Source organism: Euleptes europaea, chromosome 5 (assembly GCF_029931775.1).
Source record: "Euleptes europaea isolate rEulEur1 chromosome 5, rEulEur1.hap1, whole genome shotgun sequence".
Classification (NCBI taxonomy): Eukaryota; Metazoa; Chordata; class Lepidosauria; order Squamata; family Sphaerodactylidae; genus Euleptes; species Euleptes europaea.
In genome coordinates this window covers 58686778-58705568 of record NC_079316.1, presented here as the reverse complement: position 1 = coordinate 58705568, position 18791 = coordinate 58686778, and the positions used below count along the sequence as shown (strand labels likewise).

At 43.7% G+C, this 18791-nt stretch overlaps 1 non-coding gene across 1 annotated transcript; it reads right to left on the bottom strand.

The window, feature by feature from the left end:
* Positions 1 to 18441: 18441 nt before the first annotated feature.
* LOC130478481 (U6 spliceosomal RNA) lies at positions 18442 to 18550 on the bottom strand. The gene has a single exon (XR_008933343.1). It is a non-coding gene; the product is annotated as a U6 spliceosomal RNA (small nuclear RNA).
* Between the last annotated feature and the right edge of the window lie 241 nt (positions 18551 to 18791).

The window sequence follows — 18791 nt, the reverse complement described above, 5'->3', positions numbered from 1 at the left end:
GGTAAAGAGAACATGAAGCACCAGTCAGCAATGTAAATCTGTCAAGTCATTGGCCCCAAGCAGAAAAGGCAGGATGAAGCGTGGATAATGAAGGTCGAGTCCTCTAGTTACATTTCATCCCAATCTTTTCTCCAGTAGCTACATCATAGCATACTCGCTACCAATAGCAGTAGCTGCTACTGTCCCTGCCAAGTATGGCTGTATACATAGTCTTCTTTTCGTAAGAGAATACATACTATGATTACATAGTATGAGATCAAACATAATGTCTAAGAACTAAGGGGACCAGGATTTCTGAGGATGTTTATACCATCCCACCTAGAATGTCCCCAAATCTAGCTGGTCTGTGTAGGGTTAGATCCCAAATAGTCTGCTTGTTGCCGTGGGTGCAGATAGTGAATCATACAGTATTATGGTTACATAGGAACCAATGGAAGAAATTGTGATATCAAGCATATTTACAGGCATGACTAAGTGCTAAAAAGAACAGTGTTATCTAGGGCTGTTGATTCGGTTCGGCACGAACTGAAAATCAGCCGAATTTCCCCTGATTCGGAGGTTTTTAGTTCGGGAGGAACCGAACTCAAAACTGGCGGGCAACCAGGGGGGCCGAATTCAGCGAGTTCAGGAGTTTGCGAATAAATTCGGCAAATTCGGGGCCGTCAGTAAGCAGCATAACCGTCGGTAAGCAGCATTCTCCTCCCCCGGCCAATCGGTGGCCAAGCTGGGTCTTCTTCTGGCCAATCAGTCAGGATTGAGTACTGGAGGAATCAGCTGATGTGCGGCCCGGCCAGGGAGAGAGAGAGAGAGCAAAATCCTCGTGTGTGTGTGGGGGGTGCTTGTGCACATTCGCTCCTTTCTGTGGCTGCAGGGGGCGTATTTTTTGGGATACAGACACAAAACTTTCACTGGAGCTTCAGATGAAGCTTCTTAAGATACCCCCCAAATTTTGTAAACATTGGGTCAGAGGGTCCCGAGATATGGGCTCCCCCCTTTTTCTTTCCATGGCTGCAGGGGGCGCATTTTTTGGGGTACAGACACAAAACTTTCACTGGAGCTTCAGATGAAGCTTCTTAAGATACCCCCCAAGTTTTGTAAACATTGGGTCAGGGGGTCTCGAGATATGGGCTCTCCCCTTTTCCCTCCCCCCTTTTCCATTTATGTGGCTGCAGGGGGCGCTTTTTTGGGGATATAGCTCCCAAACTTTTAGCATAGCTTCAGACAATTATTCTTAAGATACTACCCAAGTTTTGTAAAGATGGGTTCAGTGGGGGCAGAAATATCGCCTCCCCCCTTTTCTCTTTCCATGGCTGCAGGGGGCGCATTTTTGGGGGTGCAGATCCCAAACTTTGAGCGGAGTTTCAGAGCAGTGTTCTTAAGATACCCCCCAAGTTTTGTGAACATTGGGTCAGGGGGTCCCGAGATATGGGCTTTCCCCTTTCCCCTTTTCCCTATTGGGATGAATGGATCAGCCGATCCTGTGCATCTTCTCCAGAGCAAAACCTCCCGTGCCTAATTGGAATCATCTTGGATTACAAGTCCTCCCCAGCCCGTCCTGATGGAACAGAAGACAGCCACAGTAAGACCCCTTTGGGGGCTTTAATCTATAATTTTTCTTCTGTGTATGTGTGTGGGGGAAAGCAGAGTCTGTGTGTGTGTGGGGAGGGAGCAGTTTCTGTGGGTGGGGGGGAAGCCAAAGGGGGCTTTCGTCGGTTCTGCCTGGGGTGTGTGTTCCCCCTCGAGTCTCTCGCTCCCTGGTTTGAGGGGGGAGGTTTCAGTTGTGTGTTGCAAAGGTGTTGTTCTAGAAGGTTGTGTTGTTTTGCAGTTGTTTTGCAGTTGCTTTCTCAGCTGTTGTCGGGGCTGGGAGCTTTGTGCGTGGGCGGCAAGCTCTGCTGAGAGATGCACATTAAGGGTGGGGGGGACCCCTTTCAGGGCCCATATCTCAGCCTCCCCTGACCCAATCTTTACAAAACTTGGGGAGTCTTTCAATAAACGTCCTTTGAAGCTCTGCCGAACGTTTGGGACCTCTAACCCCAAAAATGCCCCCCCAGAGCCACGGAAAGGCGCGATTGTATTTTTAATGGCTTTATTCGGCAGAATTTTTTTCCGAACTTTGAATTCCCGCCGAATTGAACGGATCCGAAGTGGGGGAGTTTGGACTTCGGCATATCCCAAATCTAAACGGGCTGAATTCGGCCGAATCCGAACTATACCGAATTTTTTTTAATTCAACACCCCTAGTGTTATCCACTGCATTTTTATCCTCCCTTACTCCAACTAGCAACAGGTAGCTTTGTACATGGCTTTCCACTCTGCTAAACTTTATAATAGTTACTATTTTTGGAAGCCCTTGTATCCTGTACCCCTTCATGATGCTTAACGATGTTAAGCAGCTATAAATACATGTTGGCCAGGGGAAGGGTTCAAACTCATAGACAACAAGAACTGGAACCACTTCTGACAATTAAATCTGAATCAACCATCTGTTTGTGTTTAAAGTGGCTACATATGTCTATCTTAAGCACAGGAACAACAAGCATGGTTCAAATGTCCATCTCAATAATTATGCACTTTTTCTTCTTCAGGGAAATATATATATAAATTTCACACCTATGCTGAACTGACTGAAATTGCATTTTCTGTGAGAAATCTTTGCAAAGCAGTAATTGGCCAGCTGCTGAATTTCCCTAGAGCTATTCTAAAACACAGATTTCTTATCTGTAACTAAAAGCTGCTTGTCCTATTATCTTCTGAGCCAGCAGGACCGGAACACGGCATCACCTTAAAGACTCACTGTAGCCTCACAGATAGCTTGTAAAACAGTCCCTGGAGCTCGGTCGATATAAACAAAGACCTGTGGGAGGATATTTTGGTTCTGCACTTTAATAATTATTACCATACACCTGTGCACATATAAACACAATTTTTGATCATTCCATACTGTAGTGTTGCTGTCGGGTTTATTTCAATATACACCCTTATGGATTTTTTAAAAGATTATGGCCAGGAGATGTGTATACTTTCTAGAGACACTGCTCAGACACCATCATTTCTTATTATTTCTTATTATTTCTTGTCCCCTCTTTTAAAAACCCTTCAACCTTTTTATTGGAAGATTAACTGCATAAGAGGTAAGGGCATGATCCTGTCATGAGTACATGACCAGGAGTTGCCAAAGTATGGTTTGTAGCACTAAAAATGTATGGTTTATTGCCCTGTTTAGCAACCAAGGATACAACAAGGTAACACCCATCAGATTTCTCCCCCTCCATTTTTGGGAAATATCAGGCGGGTACTTTTATGTTATGTGCACATTCCCGTAGAATGATCACCTTTATTGTTGTATCCTTTAGACCTAGCAATGGTCATTTTGACCTACATTATGACAGTAATAAGTTGGTATAAAGTTTCAAAGCATCATCCATCTCAACATTTACCCTAACTCTTCTGTCTTTACAAGGGTTATTCTAATAGACAAGTCAGCCAAATATTTGGATACTTAAATTCGGTGACTAGAGCTGTGAACATGCAAGACAGGTCTTTCTACAAACTTGAAAAGGGGCCTAGGTTTGCAGAAAAATACATTGGTTTTTTAAAAAACAAACAAACAAACTCAAAATGATAAAAGGAGAGCCTGTAGCTTTAAGTAATGGATTCCCTCAATGGCTGGGAGACAACACAATCTTCAGTTTTCATCCCTGCCCCAGCCAAACATCATGTGGAGCTTGGCTGGGGGAGATGCAGAACTGAGGGCTGGGCTTGCTCTGAGCCCAGCCTTCACCTTTGTATCCCATATTTTTCAAATTTGGGTTTATTAAGTATTTGACTTTTCCCAGATTTATCAAATATTTTTCTGCCGATGGATGGAGAAATATTTTCCATTTTCCAGCATCCATGGGTTGAAAGGAACTTTCTCTTACAGTGGCTCTTTTATTCTCATGACCAGTACATGCTTCTAACATCAACTGCAAAATTGGCTTATCACCGGTGGCAGTAATACTGAAAAAAAGTTAGTACAAGACAATCAAAGTAATTCGTGATCAGCTACCTGCTCTTACTCCTTTCTTACCTCTACATTAAATCTCTTTTTGATTGCTTTGATTGGGGAGTAGGCAAAGAAACAGGTCTAAATGAAAGGACTTGTTCAGCTCAGGTTTTTCAGGCTGGATGGCAGCTGGAACAAAAGCCCTTTTAGCCACTGTATGTCTTGCAATTGAAATCACATAAGTGCACAGGCCTGTTCTTGTCTGTGTAGTTAATGGCGTATTTCCTCATTCCATTATGTAAACTACCCCCCAGGATTCCTTTCTAATGCCAGCAATCACATATATATCTCCAAACATTTGGCAAAAAAGTGATTCTGAAGTCTGTATATGTGCATTGGTTATAAAAGTATTTCTCAAAAGATTCTGGAATGCAGCATTCCTTTAAAGGAAGTGAATAACTAGCCTGTTGCATTTTGATTGAAAAGATAATAAATTATAACAAATACCAAATGTTAAGTAGGTATTGTTAATATTTAGTGCTATATAATTATAGTGTTTAAAGGGACCCAGTGGATCATTTTCTCAAACATCCATTTGGAATTAACTGAACTAATTTCAGTCATTTACCCATAGCCTGTATCTTGTTACATCACAATATTTGTTTGTTTTAAGTAACACTAGGTCCCCTGCAGCAAGAGATACCAACTCTTCTGTGTAGTATGGGTGCACTTCTGCATCCATTTATGAACTGATAAATTAAAATGAGAGAATTAAAAGGGTATTTGCCTGATGTCCAAAATTAATTCATTTTTAATAAATTGTAGAGGGGTAGCCATGTTGCTCTGCTGCAGAAAAAAAAAACATAAAAAGGAGTTTTGTGGCACCTTCAAGTCAAACAAATTTACCGTGGCATAAAATTTTATGAGCTAGAGCCAACGTGGTATAGTGGTTAAGAGCGATGGTTTGGATTTTTTTTAATTTTTTTAATTTTAAAAATTAAAAAAAGAGAGCGATGGTTTGGAGTGGTGGAATCTAATCTGGAGAACTGAGTTTGATTCCCCACTCCTCCACATGAGCGGTGGACGCTAATCTGGTGAACCGGGTTGGTTTCCCTACTCCTCCACATGAAGCCTGCTGGGTGACCTTGGGCTGGTCATACTCTCTCAGCCCCACGTGCCTCACAGGATGTCTATTGTGGGGAGGGGAAGGGAAGGTAATTGTAAGCCAGTTTGATTCTCCCTTAAGTGGTAGAGAAAGTCGGCATATAAAAACTATCTCTTATTCTTCTTCTCTTCATCAGATACATGATGCATGTATTACTTGGCAAATTATTAAATGTAGAGAAAAACAAGTAGTAAGCAATGAAAGTGGTACCATCCACAGCAGTAGTAATAGAGGGTAACACAGTCTTGCTAGACATGCTAAGTTAATTTAACACCTGTAGTGTACAAGGAACCTGGAATCCTTGTTGAGCTCTAATTGAATAACATTCATATAAAGGTGTCTGATAAATGTTAATTCAGCAGTTTCATACTGGATTCTTCCTTTGAAGTTATTTTTGTGGAAGAATACTGATGTTTAGGTTTGTAGCAAAATGCCTTGAAGACCAAACCAGCCCCCCAGCCAACCTTGCCATTTTTAAAAATAATTTATTTCAAAGAAAATTATACATAAGGCTGTACATTATCCAGAGACTTCCTATTCCAATATAAGATGAATAGTTTCCAGATTTTTTTACAAATCCATTATTTTGATTTTTCTGTCTGTCTCTCTTATAATAAGTTAGCTTTGTTAATGCTATGATATTCCAAACTTGTCTATATCATTCCATCAAGGACAAGGTTTCAGATGTCCATTTTGCAGCAATACAAATTCCTGCAGCCACAAATAAGATAGTGACTAGTTCTACATTGGACAGTCCCAAAATACATGCATTATAACTGCTTTTAAAGGCGACTACACACTCTGGTATTTGGGCAAAACTCTGTGGTAAAAACAGCTTTTACCATAGAGTTTTGCCCAAATACCAGAGCACCTCCCTCATTGTTGTCTGGAAGTGACATCATCACACAGGACACATCGAGGCCTAGGCCTCATTTTAAGTCTGGTAAGATCCCTCCACCCCCTCCCCTGCCGATGGCCAGGGGGGACCTGGCAACCCAAGCCAGACAGCATTTTTCCACCTTTGTCAGGCCAGGACGTTGTTGCCCTACCTGTCCTGCCCTGATCTAGCCACAGTGATCCATGCAATGGTCACTAGGGCTGTCGATTTGGTTCCATCCGACAAGAAAAACAGCTGAATTTTCCCTGATTCGGCGGTTTCTACTTCGGATAGAACCAAAGTTTTAAAAGGCAGGAAAATGACAAACCGAACTCAGTGAGTTCGGGTGGACGCCGAATAAATTCATAAAAGTTCAGCGCCCCCAAAGCAGCATTCTCCTGCGGCCAATCGGTGGCCAAGCTGGGTCTTCTTCTGGCCAATCAGTCGTGGATGAGTGTATGAGCCCAGCTGCTGCGTGGCCCAGGGAGAGAGAGAGAGAGTGTCTGTTTGTGTGTGAGAGAGATCCCCATGGGTGGGGGAGTGCGTGTGCACATTCGTGGCTTTTCGTGGCTCCAGGGGGGGATTTTGGAGGTAGAGGTCCCAAACTTTCAGTGTAGCTTGAGGGGACCCTTCTTGCAAGAACCCCCAAGTTTTGTAAAGATTGGGTCAGGGGGTCCCGGGATATGGGGGCCAGAAGGGGTCCCCCCAAAATTGCCAATTGGAATAAAGCCATTAAAAACACATTTACTGTTTTCCACTGCTTTGGGGGGCATTTTTGGAGGTAGAGGTCCCAAACTTTCAGTTTAGCTTGAGGGGACCCTTCTGCAAGAACCCCCAAGTTTTGTAAAGATTGGGTCAGGGGGTCCTGAGATATGGGGCCCGGAAGGGGTCCCCCCCAAAATCGCCAATTGGAAAAAAGCCATTAAAAACACATTCGCGGCTTAACATGGCTCCGGGGGGGGGCATTTTTGGAGGTAGAGGTCACAAACCTTCGGTGTAGCTTGAGGGACCCCTTCTTGCAAGAACCCCCAAGTTTTGTAAATATTGGGTCAGGGGGTCCTGAGATATGGGCCCCGGAAGGGTTCCCCCCCAAATCCCAATTGGAATAAAGCCATCAAAAACACATTTGAGGGCTTTCCATGGCTCCGGGGGGAATTTTTTGGAGGTAGAAGCCATTAAAAACACATTTGCGGCTTTCCACGGCTCCGGGGGGGGGGTTGGTGGTAGAAGTCCCAAACCTTCAGGGCAGCTTGGAAGGATCCTACTTGGAAGAACCCCCAAGTTTTGTGAAGGTTGGGTCAGGGCCCCCCGAGTTATGCGGTCCCCCACATCCACCCATTGGAATGATTGGGAGCAGGCGATCCTTAATGTACATCTAGAGAGCGGCAAATCCAAGGCAAAACCTCCCGTGCATAAATGGCCAGAGAGAGTCTGTGTGTGAGAGTCTGCTAGAATCATATTGGATTACTCCTGAGTCCTGACTCCCAGTCCCTGCTCCCGATGGAAGAGAAGAAGACATCCACAGTAAGACCCATTTTGGGGCTTCTCTCTTTAACTTTTTTCCTGTGTGTGTGTATGTAGGGGGGGGAGATTCTGTGTGTGTATGTGTGAGGGGGGAAGCCAAAGGGGGTGGGTTTACCTGTTCTGCTGGGGGTGGGATCGATTGCCTCTGTGTGGGACTGTGCTTTCTGCTGTTTTTACTGGTTGCCAACTTCATCTGGAGTTAACTGTGGGTTAACAGAGTCTCTCTCTGGCTGGCTCCTATTGTTTCCAATGGGCTGTGCAGCCACTCCTGTTGTTTATAATGGGCTAGCCTGTCATTCATTTTAGTACATCCCATTTCAGTGAGTCTCTCTCTGTCTGGCCCGTTCTTCTCCTTCGTTTGGAATTTGTGTCTTCTGGTTCGAGGGGGGTGTTCTGCGGGGGGGGCTTGATTGCCTCTGTGGAGTGTGATTTTTGGGGGGGTTACCTGTCTTGGGGGGCTTGATCTCTTTGCGAGAGGAAAGACGCGAATGTGTTTTTAATGGCTTTATTCCAATGGGCAGATTGGGGGGACCCCTTCCGGGCCCCATATCTCCGGACCCCCTGACCCAATCTTTACAAAATGTGGGGGTTCTTGCAAGAAGGGGCCCCTCAAGCTACACTGAAAGTTTGGGACCTCTACCTCCAAAAATGCCCCCCCCCGAGCTGTGGAAAGCCGCAAATGTGTTTTTAATGGCTTTATTCCAATTGGTGATTTTTTTAGGGGGGAACCCTTCCAGACCCCATATCTCGGGACCCCCTGACCCAATCTTTACAAAGCTTGGGGGTCCTTTCAAGAAGGGTCCCCTCAAGCTACGCTGAAGGTTTGGGACCTCTACCTCCAAAAAATTCCCACCGGAGCCGTGAAAAGCCCTCGAATGTGTTTTTAATGGCTTTATTCCAATTGGGATTTTTTTGGGGGGACCCCTTCCGGACCCCATATCTTGGGACTCCCTGACCCAATCTTTACAAAACTTGGGGGTTCTTGCAAGAATGGTCCTCTCAAGCTACACTGAAAGTTTGGGACCTCTACCTCCAAAAATGCCCCCCAGAGCCATGGAAAGCCACGAATGTGTTTTTAATGGCTTTAAATGGCCAAATTTATTTGCGAACTCCAAACTTAGTGCTGACTTCCACGGACCCGAATCGGGGGAGTTCGTACTTTGGCATTTCCCGAATAAAAACGGGCCAAATTTTGCCAAATCCGAATTTTACCATTTTTTTTCCCCAACAGCCCTTTTGGTCACCTCCAGATTGGACTACTGTAGCTTGCTTTATGCAGGGCTACCCTTGAAATTTCCCTGAAAAATTCAATTGGCCCAGAATGTGGCGGTGCGGATCCTTATGGGGAGCACACATTCAATCAGTAATCCACCAGCTGCACTGGCTCCAAGTTGAATACCAGGTAAGATTAAAGTTGTAAACGGTCTGGGACCATCATATCTGTGGGCCGGGACCGTCTCTCTCGCTATGCCCCCCAGAGAGCCTTGTGCTCAACTGGTAACAACTTACTGGTGGTCCCCGGCTTCAAAACTATCTAGCTGTCTTCGACCAAAGCCAGAGCCTTTTCAACTCTTGTTCTGGCCTATCTCCCTGTCCTGCCCTGCCCTTTTCCTCCCTTTCCCATTCCTTTTCTCTCGCTCCTCTTTTTCTTTTGTTGTTCTCCCATTACTAGCAAAGGCGCCGCTTGTGGTTTTTTAATGTACCATTGGAAATTATTTTAAATTTTGATTTTACACTGTTTAATGTATTTAAATGTATTATGCTGATTAATTTATTTAAATTGTATTTTATTGGTTGTTAGCTGCCTTGAGCCCAAGCCTGGTTGGGAGAGGCAAGGTAGAAGTCAAATAAATAAATAAATAAATAAATAAGGAACCAGCCTTTGATTTAGGGTTCCAAACAAATAATAACAAATCAGACAGTAATGCACCAGAATAACTTTTTGATCTGAACGTTTCTGACAGTTCCTGAATGTTAGAAATAATTCTGTTTGGATTCAGAGCATTTTATTATTTATGAATGGATACAGTTCCACGTCTCTTAAGCAAATCTCCCTAATAGTAAATAATTTTTACCAGGAATACTGAAGTCCCTATCCTTTCATAAGAGTGCATACATAATCCATGGTATGAGTGATTTTTCAAATGATAAGCAACACATATTCTTGCTGCTGTTAACAACTGTTTAATGCATAATAATCACTTACAATTGGTTTGTTCAGCTATCTTAGCAACAATTTTTGGGTCATACTTCATATCATATCTCTTTAATGATATCCAGATCTGTTTTTAGAAAATCATAGTAAGTGGACATTTCCCAAATATATGAACAATATCCACATTTTGAGCATGCAAAGGTCACATTGGGCAGCTTACAAATAGATGCCACAATTGCAAGGAAAGCTATCTTTCATGTTCATGTTTATTAAATATCTGTACATATGTTCACAAATCTATTCTTATTCATGTTGATCCATCATTCATCTATAAATCTCACATTTATACCTATAATGTTGTTCCATCTATTTTTAACAGAACCTAACATTTCCCCTTAATATAAAGCAGACAGTAAATATTAGATACATTTATAAAGTACAGAACATACCACTGATAGTTACTTTATGAATATATGTACAATCTATATCTCTGGGATATTTCTCTTAATCTCTTCCCCATGTGCTGGACTGCACACGTGCTACCAGGCTGGTTATAAGTTATTTTATTATTGCTTTAGTGCTGTGCTAGAGGACTACTTCTCAGTGGGTCAGTCTTGATGTTCTCAGGTGAACCTGAGTGGTGGCAGCTGGCTACCAGAATACTTTCCAAGGAAGTTTCCCAGCAAAAGAAGACACTATTTCCCTCTTCCAACTGTAACAGGAGAAACCACCACATTTGCAATCCAGAACTTAAATGGGTCCCTGTATCCCTTGTTCTATGGTTCTGCAGGGCGGGAGATCAATGTAATTTTTCATAGGCTTTATTTTGGTTTATCCATCTGCAGTCCTGGATCTCAAAGCAGAATTTCCTCTATATGACCTTCCAGAAAGTGCATCAACAAGCAAAAGTATCTTGCATCAAGATGGAGACCTCAATGAACAGAATAAAATTGCACATATCATCAACGTAAATGTATGTGTATACATTTTATCCATTTTCTTCTTCCTCCAAAGAGCTCAGAGACATGGTATTCAAAGTTCTCCCTTACCCATTTTATGCTCACAACAATCCTGTGAGACTAGGGAGCCTGAGAGAGCATGACCAGTCGCACAGTGAACTTCATGGCAGTGTGGGGATTTAAATATGGGACTCCCAGATCCTATTCTGAATCTTGAACTATTGCATTACACGCTGCAGCAATTACAGAAACCTGCCTTTGAATCCTGTTAACTTAACATTTAAAATGTAAAGAAGAAGAAGAGTTGGTTTTTATATGCCGACTTTCTCTACCACTTAAGGAAGAATCAAACTGGCTTACAATCACCTTCCCTTCCCCTCCCCACAACAGACACTCTGTGAGGTAGTGGGGCTGAGAGAGCTCTAAGAGAGCTGTAACTGGTCCAAGGTCACCCAGCTGGCTTCATGTGCAGGAAACCAATCCGGTTCACCAGATTAGAGTCTGCTGCTCATGTGGAGGAGTGGGGAATCAAACCTGGTTCTCCAGATTACAGTCCACTGCTGCTAACCGCCACTCTTAACCACTCCACCATGCTGGCTAATACATCCCTGTTTAATCTCACTGTTTCAGAGATAGTAAAGTTACTGTGCCCTGACCTGGATGGCCCAGGCTAGCCTGATCTCGTCAGATCTCAGAAGCTAAGCAGGGTCAGCCCTGGTTAGTATTTGGATGGGAGACCACCAAGGAATACCAGGGTTGCTGTGCAGAGGAAGGCACTGGCAAACTCCCTCTGTTAGTCTCTTGCCATGAAAACCCCAAAAGGGGTCGCCATAAGTCGGCTGCAACTTGAAGGCACTTTACACACACACACAAAGTTACTGCATCATTAGAGGGAAGAAGGCTTTATTTCCTGCAACATTCAGGCAGTGATGGGTAACTATTCTCATTTAGAATTATTATGTAAAATAACAAAGCACAAAAAAATAGTCAAAGCATGACATAGTAAGAGGAGTAGTTTGTCCACTGACTTCTTCAACAGGAATTACTTTCTGCTAAGTAGGACCCATTTTTGTAACTGCTTATGAGTTTCTAGCCTGATGAGGCATTTGCCTTAAGAAAAGGTGTGGAGGTTGATGTACAAATCGCTAGCATGCTATTTTTAAAGACAATTGGGTGCAATTTCATGATCGGAGGTATCCAGCAATGAAGCCATCCAATTCAAGAAAAGGTGAATGGTGCCATCAAGTTATTAGCAGCTGTGAGTCACAGCTGCTCTGTAAGATCGATTTGACAGGTTTTTGTAAATGCTGATGTGATTCGTGTGCCTTATGGTTAGGAACATATACGCAGCAGGAAATAGATTAGTACAAATGCTTTTTAACCCCACAAAGTGTGAATTCAGGAGAACCAGCTTATTAAATTGGCTTTAAAGCAAAATTAGATTTTGATTGATGTGTTTATTCCCTATACGTAATATTTTGTGGGGAAATTGGCAACTGTATCTTATGTACACTAGATGAAATGTGGTTTAAGAGAAGGAAAATAATATAGCATCTTGTTGGTACATTTGATATCCTGTTTCTGGTTAACTATGTTGAATATGTTGTTGATATAATAAATCAGATAGCTGTCTAAAGGGAAGAAGCAGAATAATAACATGGTGTTTAAATACTGCTTTAGAGCATCCCAATCGCTTTACATATATTTACATCTTGTACTCCTTATAACATCCCTACAGGGTAGGTTAGTATTGTAATGCCCATTGCATTATTATTGTGGGTTCAAGGTGGAATGTTTTATTTTCTCCATTCAAATGAAAGTCAGGACATTGGGAACAACAGAACACATCAATATGCCTGCCATTATGCTGAACTATCACAATGTAAAGTCTCTCCAATACTGGTTGTCAAGCTATGAAGGTAGCCTCACTAACAGCGCATTCCTGAGTCTCAAGGGTGAAAGCCCTTAGGAGACCAGGAAGGCGCTGTGCTGGCATTCAGGCTCCCCATGCCAGCGCCTGGGCTATTTACACCAGTGTTAGCGGCCCCAGTGCCAGCGTGCAGGCCTGGACTAGGGCTGTTGGGAAAAAAAATTCGGAAAAATTCGGATCCAGCAAAATCTGGCCCGTTTTGATCCGGGAAATGCCTAAGTCCGAACTCCCCCGCTTCGGTTCTGTGGAATTCGGCGCGAGATTTGAGTTCAGGGGAAAATTCTGCCGAATAAAGCCATAAAAAACACATTAGCGCCTTTCCACGGCTCGGGGGGGGGCATTTTTAGGGTTTGAGGTCCCAAACTTTCAGCGTAGCTTGAGGGGGCCCTTCCTGCAAGAACCCCCAAGTTTGGTGATGATTGGGACAGGGGGGCCCATGTTATGGGGCTCGGAAGGGGTCCCCCCACCTATCTGCCCATTGGAATGAATAGAAATAGACCGTTTGGGACTCGGAGTTTGCAAAACCATGCAAAGCAACATGTGACACGACCTTGGGAGTTTTCAAAATATGGAAAGGGACAGAGGTGGGAGTTTGCAAAACATGCAAAGCAACACGTGACCCTAGGAGTGCGCAATTGTGCAATTTGCAAACTACAGGGCAAGTCTCACCCCCACCTCTCATAACCAATAGGGCTCGGCTTGCCAAGCGGAGGGAGACTCAAACAAGTCTCACCAACCCCCCCACCTCTCAAAACCAATCGGGCTCAGCTTGCCAAGCGGTGGGAGACTCATGCAAGTCTCACCGCCACCCCCACCTCTCCAACCAATACGGCGCCGCGCTGCACCCTAAACAGGGGGGGGGGAATCCAAAGCGCACGAGGCACGTTTGCTGCTTGCCAAGCGGTGGGAGACTCAAGCAAGTCTCACCCCCCACCTCTCCAACCAATATGGCGCTGCGCTGCACTCCAAACGGGGGGGGGAATCCGAGGCGCACAAAGCATGCTTGCCGCTTGCAAAGCCGACGGAGAGACGCACACAAGTCAAAAAAACCCTACCTCTCCAACCAATACGGTGCCGCTTGCAAAGCCGACGGAGGGACTCACGCAAGTCTAACCCCTCCACCTCTCCAACCAATACGGCCCCGCTTGCCACTTCCAAAGCCGACGGAAACTCAAGCAAGTCTCACCGCCACCCCCCACCTCTCCAACCAATCGGGCTCAGCTGCTGCGCCCCAAACGGGAAAAAATCCAAGTGCACGAGGCATGCTTACCAAGCACACAACCCCCTCAGCAGAATGGGTGAAAGCCCCCCTTTGGCTTCTCCCCCCCACCCACATAAACTGCTCCCCCACCCACATACACACGCTTCCCCCCTACACACACACACACACACACACACAAGAAAAGGTATAAAAGAAAAACCCAAAAATCAAACTGTGTGATGTCTTCTTCAAGCAAGAGCATGGAGGACAAGTAAATCCAATCCTATTCCGGTAAACAGCAGCCATTCGGCCCAATCAGGAATCAGAGTCTCAGCAGCAGCAGCACCAAAATGGAAGGCAATGAATACAGTTGGGACGGGAGGGGAGGGATGGGAGTTTTTAGACTCTTCTCCTGGCCATTTCAAAAGTGAGAATCCCTGCTCTGATTGGTGAGGAGAAGACCCAGCTTGGCCACCACTGGCCACGGGAGAATGCTGCTTACTAAGTGACGGTTATGCTGCTGCTTCGGAGCCCTCGAATTCGCCGAATTTATTCAGTGATCGCCCGACCTCGAAGAATTCGTCGCTTCGTTTTCCCGCCTTTTTTTGAGTTCGGTTCTATCCGAACTGAAAACCGCCGGATCGGGGGAAATTCGGCTGTTTTTCAGTTCAGATGGAACCGAATCGACAACCCTAGCCTGGACGCCGGTTGCTGCCGCAGCAGCGCCACCCTGGAACACTAGCGGGGCCTTCCACTGGCATCCACCAGCATAAAGGCCTGTGCTGGCATTCCGAGTGGCAAGCAGCCAGTCACATGATAGCAAATCATCTGGTGGTTGCTCACGGCCCTGACCCTCAAAGACTAAAACAGCCCTGGAAAGGGCCCTTCCCCACTCCTTTTACTGACAGAAATCAAGTGTTGAAGCTGGCAAAAATGTTGTGGTTGCCAAGCAGTGGCCATTGAGAACATTAGCTTCTTAAAGCTATAGCACTGGTTCTATTATTGGGGGGGGGGGTAGGTTGTTTTTTTTTTAGAAGATTTTTTTTAGAAGATTTCAGATTTTCCTGCAAACTTGGAACATTTTTTGGGGGGATTTGTAGAAAGATGTGTCTTATCTGTTCATGGCCCCAGTCTCTGGATATAAGTATCCACAGATTTGACCACACTGAAAATTATATATATTGATTGTGTGCTCTTGTAGACTGATTATTTATACTGAAAAGAAATGGGCAGATTCCATGTTTGCAAGCAGTGTGTCCAAACTGTCTTGTCTCCTAACACCTCTTAGTAGACACTGTAAAATCCTGTCCACATTTGTTCCTTCAGTTTTCTCATCACTGAATCATAGACAGCATGGGAAACTGTCTTTGGTTTATTTGAGAACGAACAAAAAGTGTTAATATTAGGAACTTAATTGATTTGTGCTTTCAGCTATACCTTGTCATATGGCAAATGCAATGCTTAAGAACCACCAAAGTGTGTGCCTTTTTTCTTGTATCTTGAGAACATTTTGAATATTCTTTGTCCTTATATATTTACTAAGATGCATACATAAGTAAAAATCCATATTTGAAATTCAGCAACCAGAGCTGGCTGACAAATTCTGTGACCTTAGGCAGATGATAAAGGGAGGGCATCTTGGCCATCTTCTGGTCACTAGGGGTGTGGAGGGGGGAGATAGTTGTGAATTTCCTGCATTGTGCAGGGGGTTGGACTTGATGGTCCTGGTGGTCCCTTCCAACTCTATGATTCTATTATTCTATGAAATGTATTTCCCATCTGTAGCATAGTTTAACTCCTACTTATACCGCATGTTCATTTGAGAATGTATATGCTATCAACCATGTTCAAGCACCTCACAGGAATATGTGCTATCTCTTCCACTCCCATATAGGAGATTGGGAAAAAAATCCTCAACCAGTTGTTTCTGAATCATTTACAAATAAAAGACTTTAAAAAAATATGCTGTAGGAGAAAAGGTTTTTTTTTACATCAATATTAACAAAGTAAGCCCATTAAATGCCGTTAAACCATTAAAAAGACAGGGAAAAGTACCCACTGAAGATTTTCAAGCAGGAATACAAGAAGCCTCAAAGTATTTTTATTTGTAGCTTCCTGGCCAAATTGGGAGGAGGCATTTTGCTCTAGTTACTATTTACCCTGTGGGAGATACAAGTTCAAGTTTTTTTCTTTCCCTAACCTACAGAGCCTGTAGTGTTGAGGAAAGAACAGAAGGGATTCATGGCTCACAGCTTGTTGAGGGAGGTTGGAGGTAGGTGTCAATGATAGTTATCTTTCACCAGGCCTATAGTTTATTTTAAGGTTCAGATAGTGTTCTATCATATGATAGTTTAGTGGGTGTGTTGAATCAGTTGGCAAGTTCTTGCTTAGAAAAAAGAAAGCTTGTGTATTGGTTAACCCTCTGAATTGTTTTCTGTAACAACACTTTCCACACAGTAATTAGAGAGCAATAAATCTTACTACCCTAATGTCACTGAAACTGAAACCCAGTGATCTAGACAGTTCTGTGAAAATGGAATTGTGTGTTTTCTGACAGCATAATTATTATGCTGTCAGATTTATACAGCTTCTTTCATAAAAATCACTTAATACTGCACACGGATATTACTTTTGCTATCAAATATCACTTTGGGGAGAAAGTTAATAATTTAGAACTTTTATATTAAAAATGGCTAATTTAACCAATGGGTGTGATGCCATCATCAGATACCACCTTGATTATGGAAGGCACTGAAAATTTTATTGAAACTTCCAAAGTGAATAGCTTGTTTGTGAAGGAATCTCCTGAGTTAGCCTCAGAAGCTTCATAGGAAGATGCAAGTCTTGAATGCTAGACAAATAATCCTAAATGAGAAGGAAGGTCCATGCTATTGATCAAGGCAGCCCACATAGAGTCCATTACAACAGTCAAGTCTCAAGGTTACCACAACACTGATTCTAAAACAGGATTTAGATGCCATCTGTAATAAAAATAATGTGCTTTGCAAATGATTTGTCTCATTTCCAAGGAGGTCAGAAAAGTGGTATAACCATGAAGCTATTCCATCACATTAGAACAAAATGCTTTTCTTCTGGTTGTTCAGACAGAGAATGGGACATTGATCTCCACTGAGGAAGAATTATAATGTAAGAGATTAGATTTATTACTAAGAGTTGGACACTGATGCATAAACTAAACCCACCTGACCTCTCCTGTAATCAAAAGCACATCCTGACACAGCTTTGGATCAACAGCCATATACAGAGCAGTTAATGGGATCAGCGGGGGGGACACAAAATGAGAAAGATAGTGGAGCATCTGGCCAGTTGACCTGCATACTAGCTGCCGACAAGGCATCCCCTCCCAAAATACAAACAGAAAATGAGTAACCAATCAAAGCACAGGGTCAGATTGACTTGTTCAACTTCTAGGTGAAATGATCCCAGAGCTGGTCTGCCCATTTGGCAGACTTAGATGATTGCCTAGGCTGCCAGAGAGCATGCTGGTGACAAGTAGCAGCCCTGAGTGGTGCGTCTGGGTGCATGGCATAATCAGTCATGGTGCTGAATGCAAGGGCTTGCTTGCCCAGCCTGCCTTCCCCACTCCGCCCCTGTGGAAGAAAGAGCAAATGGCTGCCTGATTTGCTAACTACAGACTCTGTACCCACCTGGCTTTCAGGGCAGAGGCAGTGCCTTGCCCATCTGGGTGCCCACCCAGGTTTGTGTAACCATGCCACAGCAGCTCACCCAGCCTGCCTTCCCTCACTCTGCCTCTGTGAAGGAAAGATGGAAGAACTGCAGGTGAATGCCACTTGTGCTTCTTCTAAGCTCTACACCCACTCACCTTGTGGGGTCATGGTAGTTCTTTGTTGCCTAGGTCCATGTGTTCCCCGGGTGTGGCAGTTCTGTACATGTGCCCTGGTGTCTCCAGACCTGCACATGCTGTGCTGAAGTGGGGGAGAGGTAGCCTAGCAGAGTGTGTAGGTTCACAGCTGGTTGAGAGTGCCAAAACCTGTTGGGCTGCCCAACATTCTTTTCAGACTACACCCAAGGCTACATAATTAGGTAGGATTTCTGTAACATTTTTTATGGTTGCACCACCCTAGAACTGATATTCTTAAAAGGGTTCTACTTATGCTGCAAGGCACTTCCAGCTCCCAAGAGAAAATTTAGTCTGACAGAAGACAGTTACAATTCCTGCATGTTAACTGCATGATCCTTTCTAGCAACAAATTTCAGATTTAATTTATTTTATTTAGACAATTTCTGTGCCACATCTCCAGGAACCTGCCCAAGGCAGCTTACAAAAATAATTTTGAAAGAGCCATGTCTCTAGTTGCCACCTGCCTCACCTCTGAAGAGAGGCCAGAGAGCAAAGATTGTGAGGCAGATCTTAACTGGTGAGCTAGACAATATGGGGAAGGCAGTCCTTCAAGTACCCTGGCTCTTAGCCATTTAGGGCTTTAAAGGTAAGAAGCAAAACATGGAATTGCACCCAGAAACAACCAGGCAGCCAGTGCAGATCTTTTAGCACTAGGGATACAATCCCAGTATTCGCCCCTGAAAATAGCATGGTTGCTGCATTTTAGACCAGTTGAAGTTTCTGGACCGTTTTCAAAGGCAGCCCCCATAAAGCACATTACAATAATATAATCTGGATATAATTGGAACATGGATCACTGTGGGGGCCATGCTAATCTTCTCTGTATTATTCCAATTTTTAGTATATGTGCTGCTGAAATGATATGGATCACTGTGGCCAGATAATATTCTTTGAAGAATGGCTTTGAAAACTGCCAGATTTTTAGATAGTATGTTTTTTACAAAAGTAAAGCTAAATCTACTAACATATTTCTATTATTTTTCACTCTTCAGTTGTAATATTGGGGGTTCAGACGTATAATATCAATATGTGTATACCTTTGACTATGAAATTTTTAAAAGCAGTGCGCTGACACACAAAAATATAAAATTGATCATGTGATCTACAAAAAT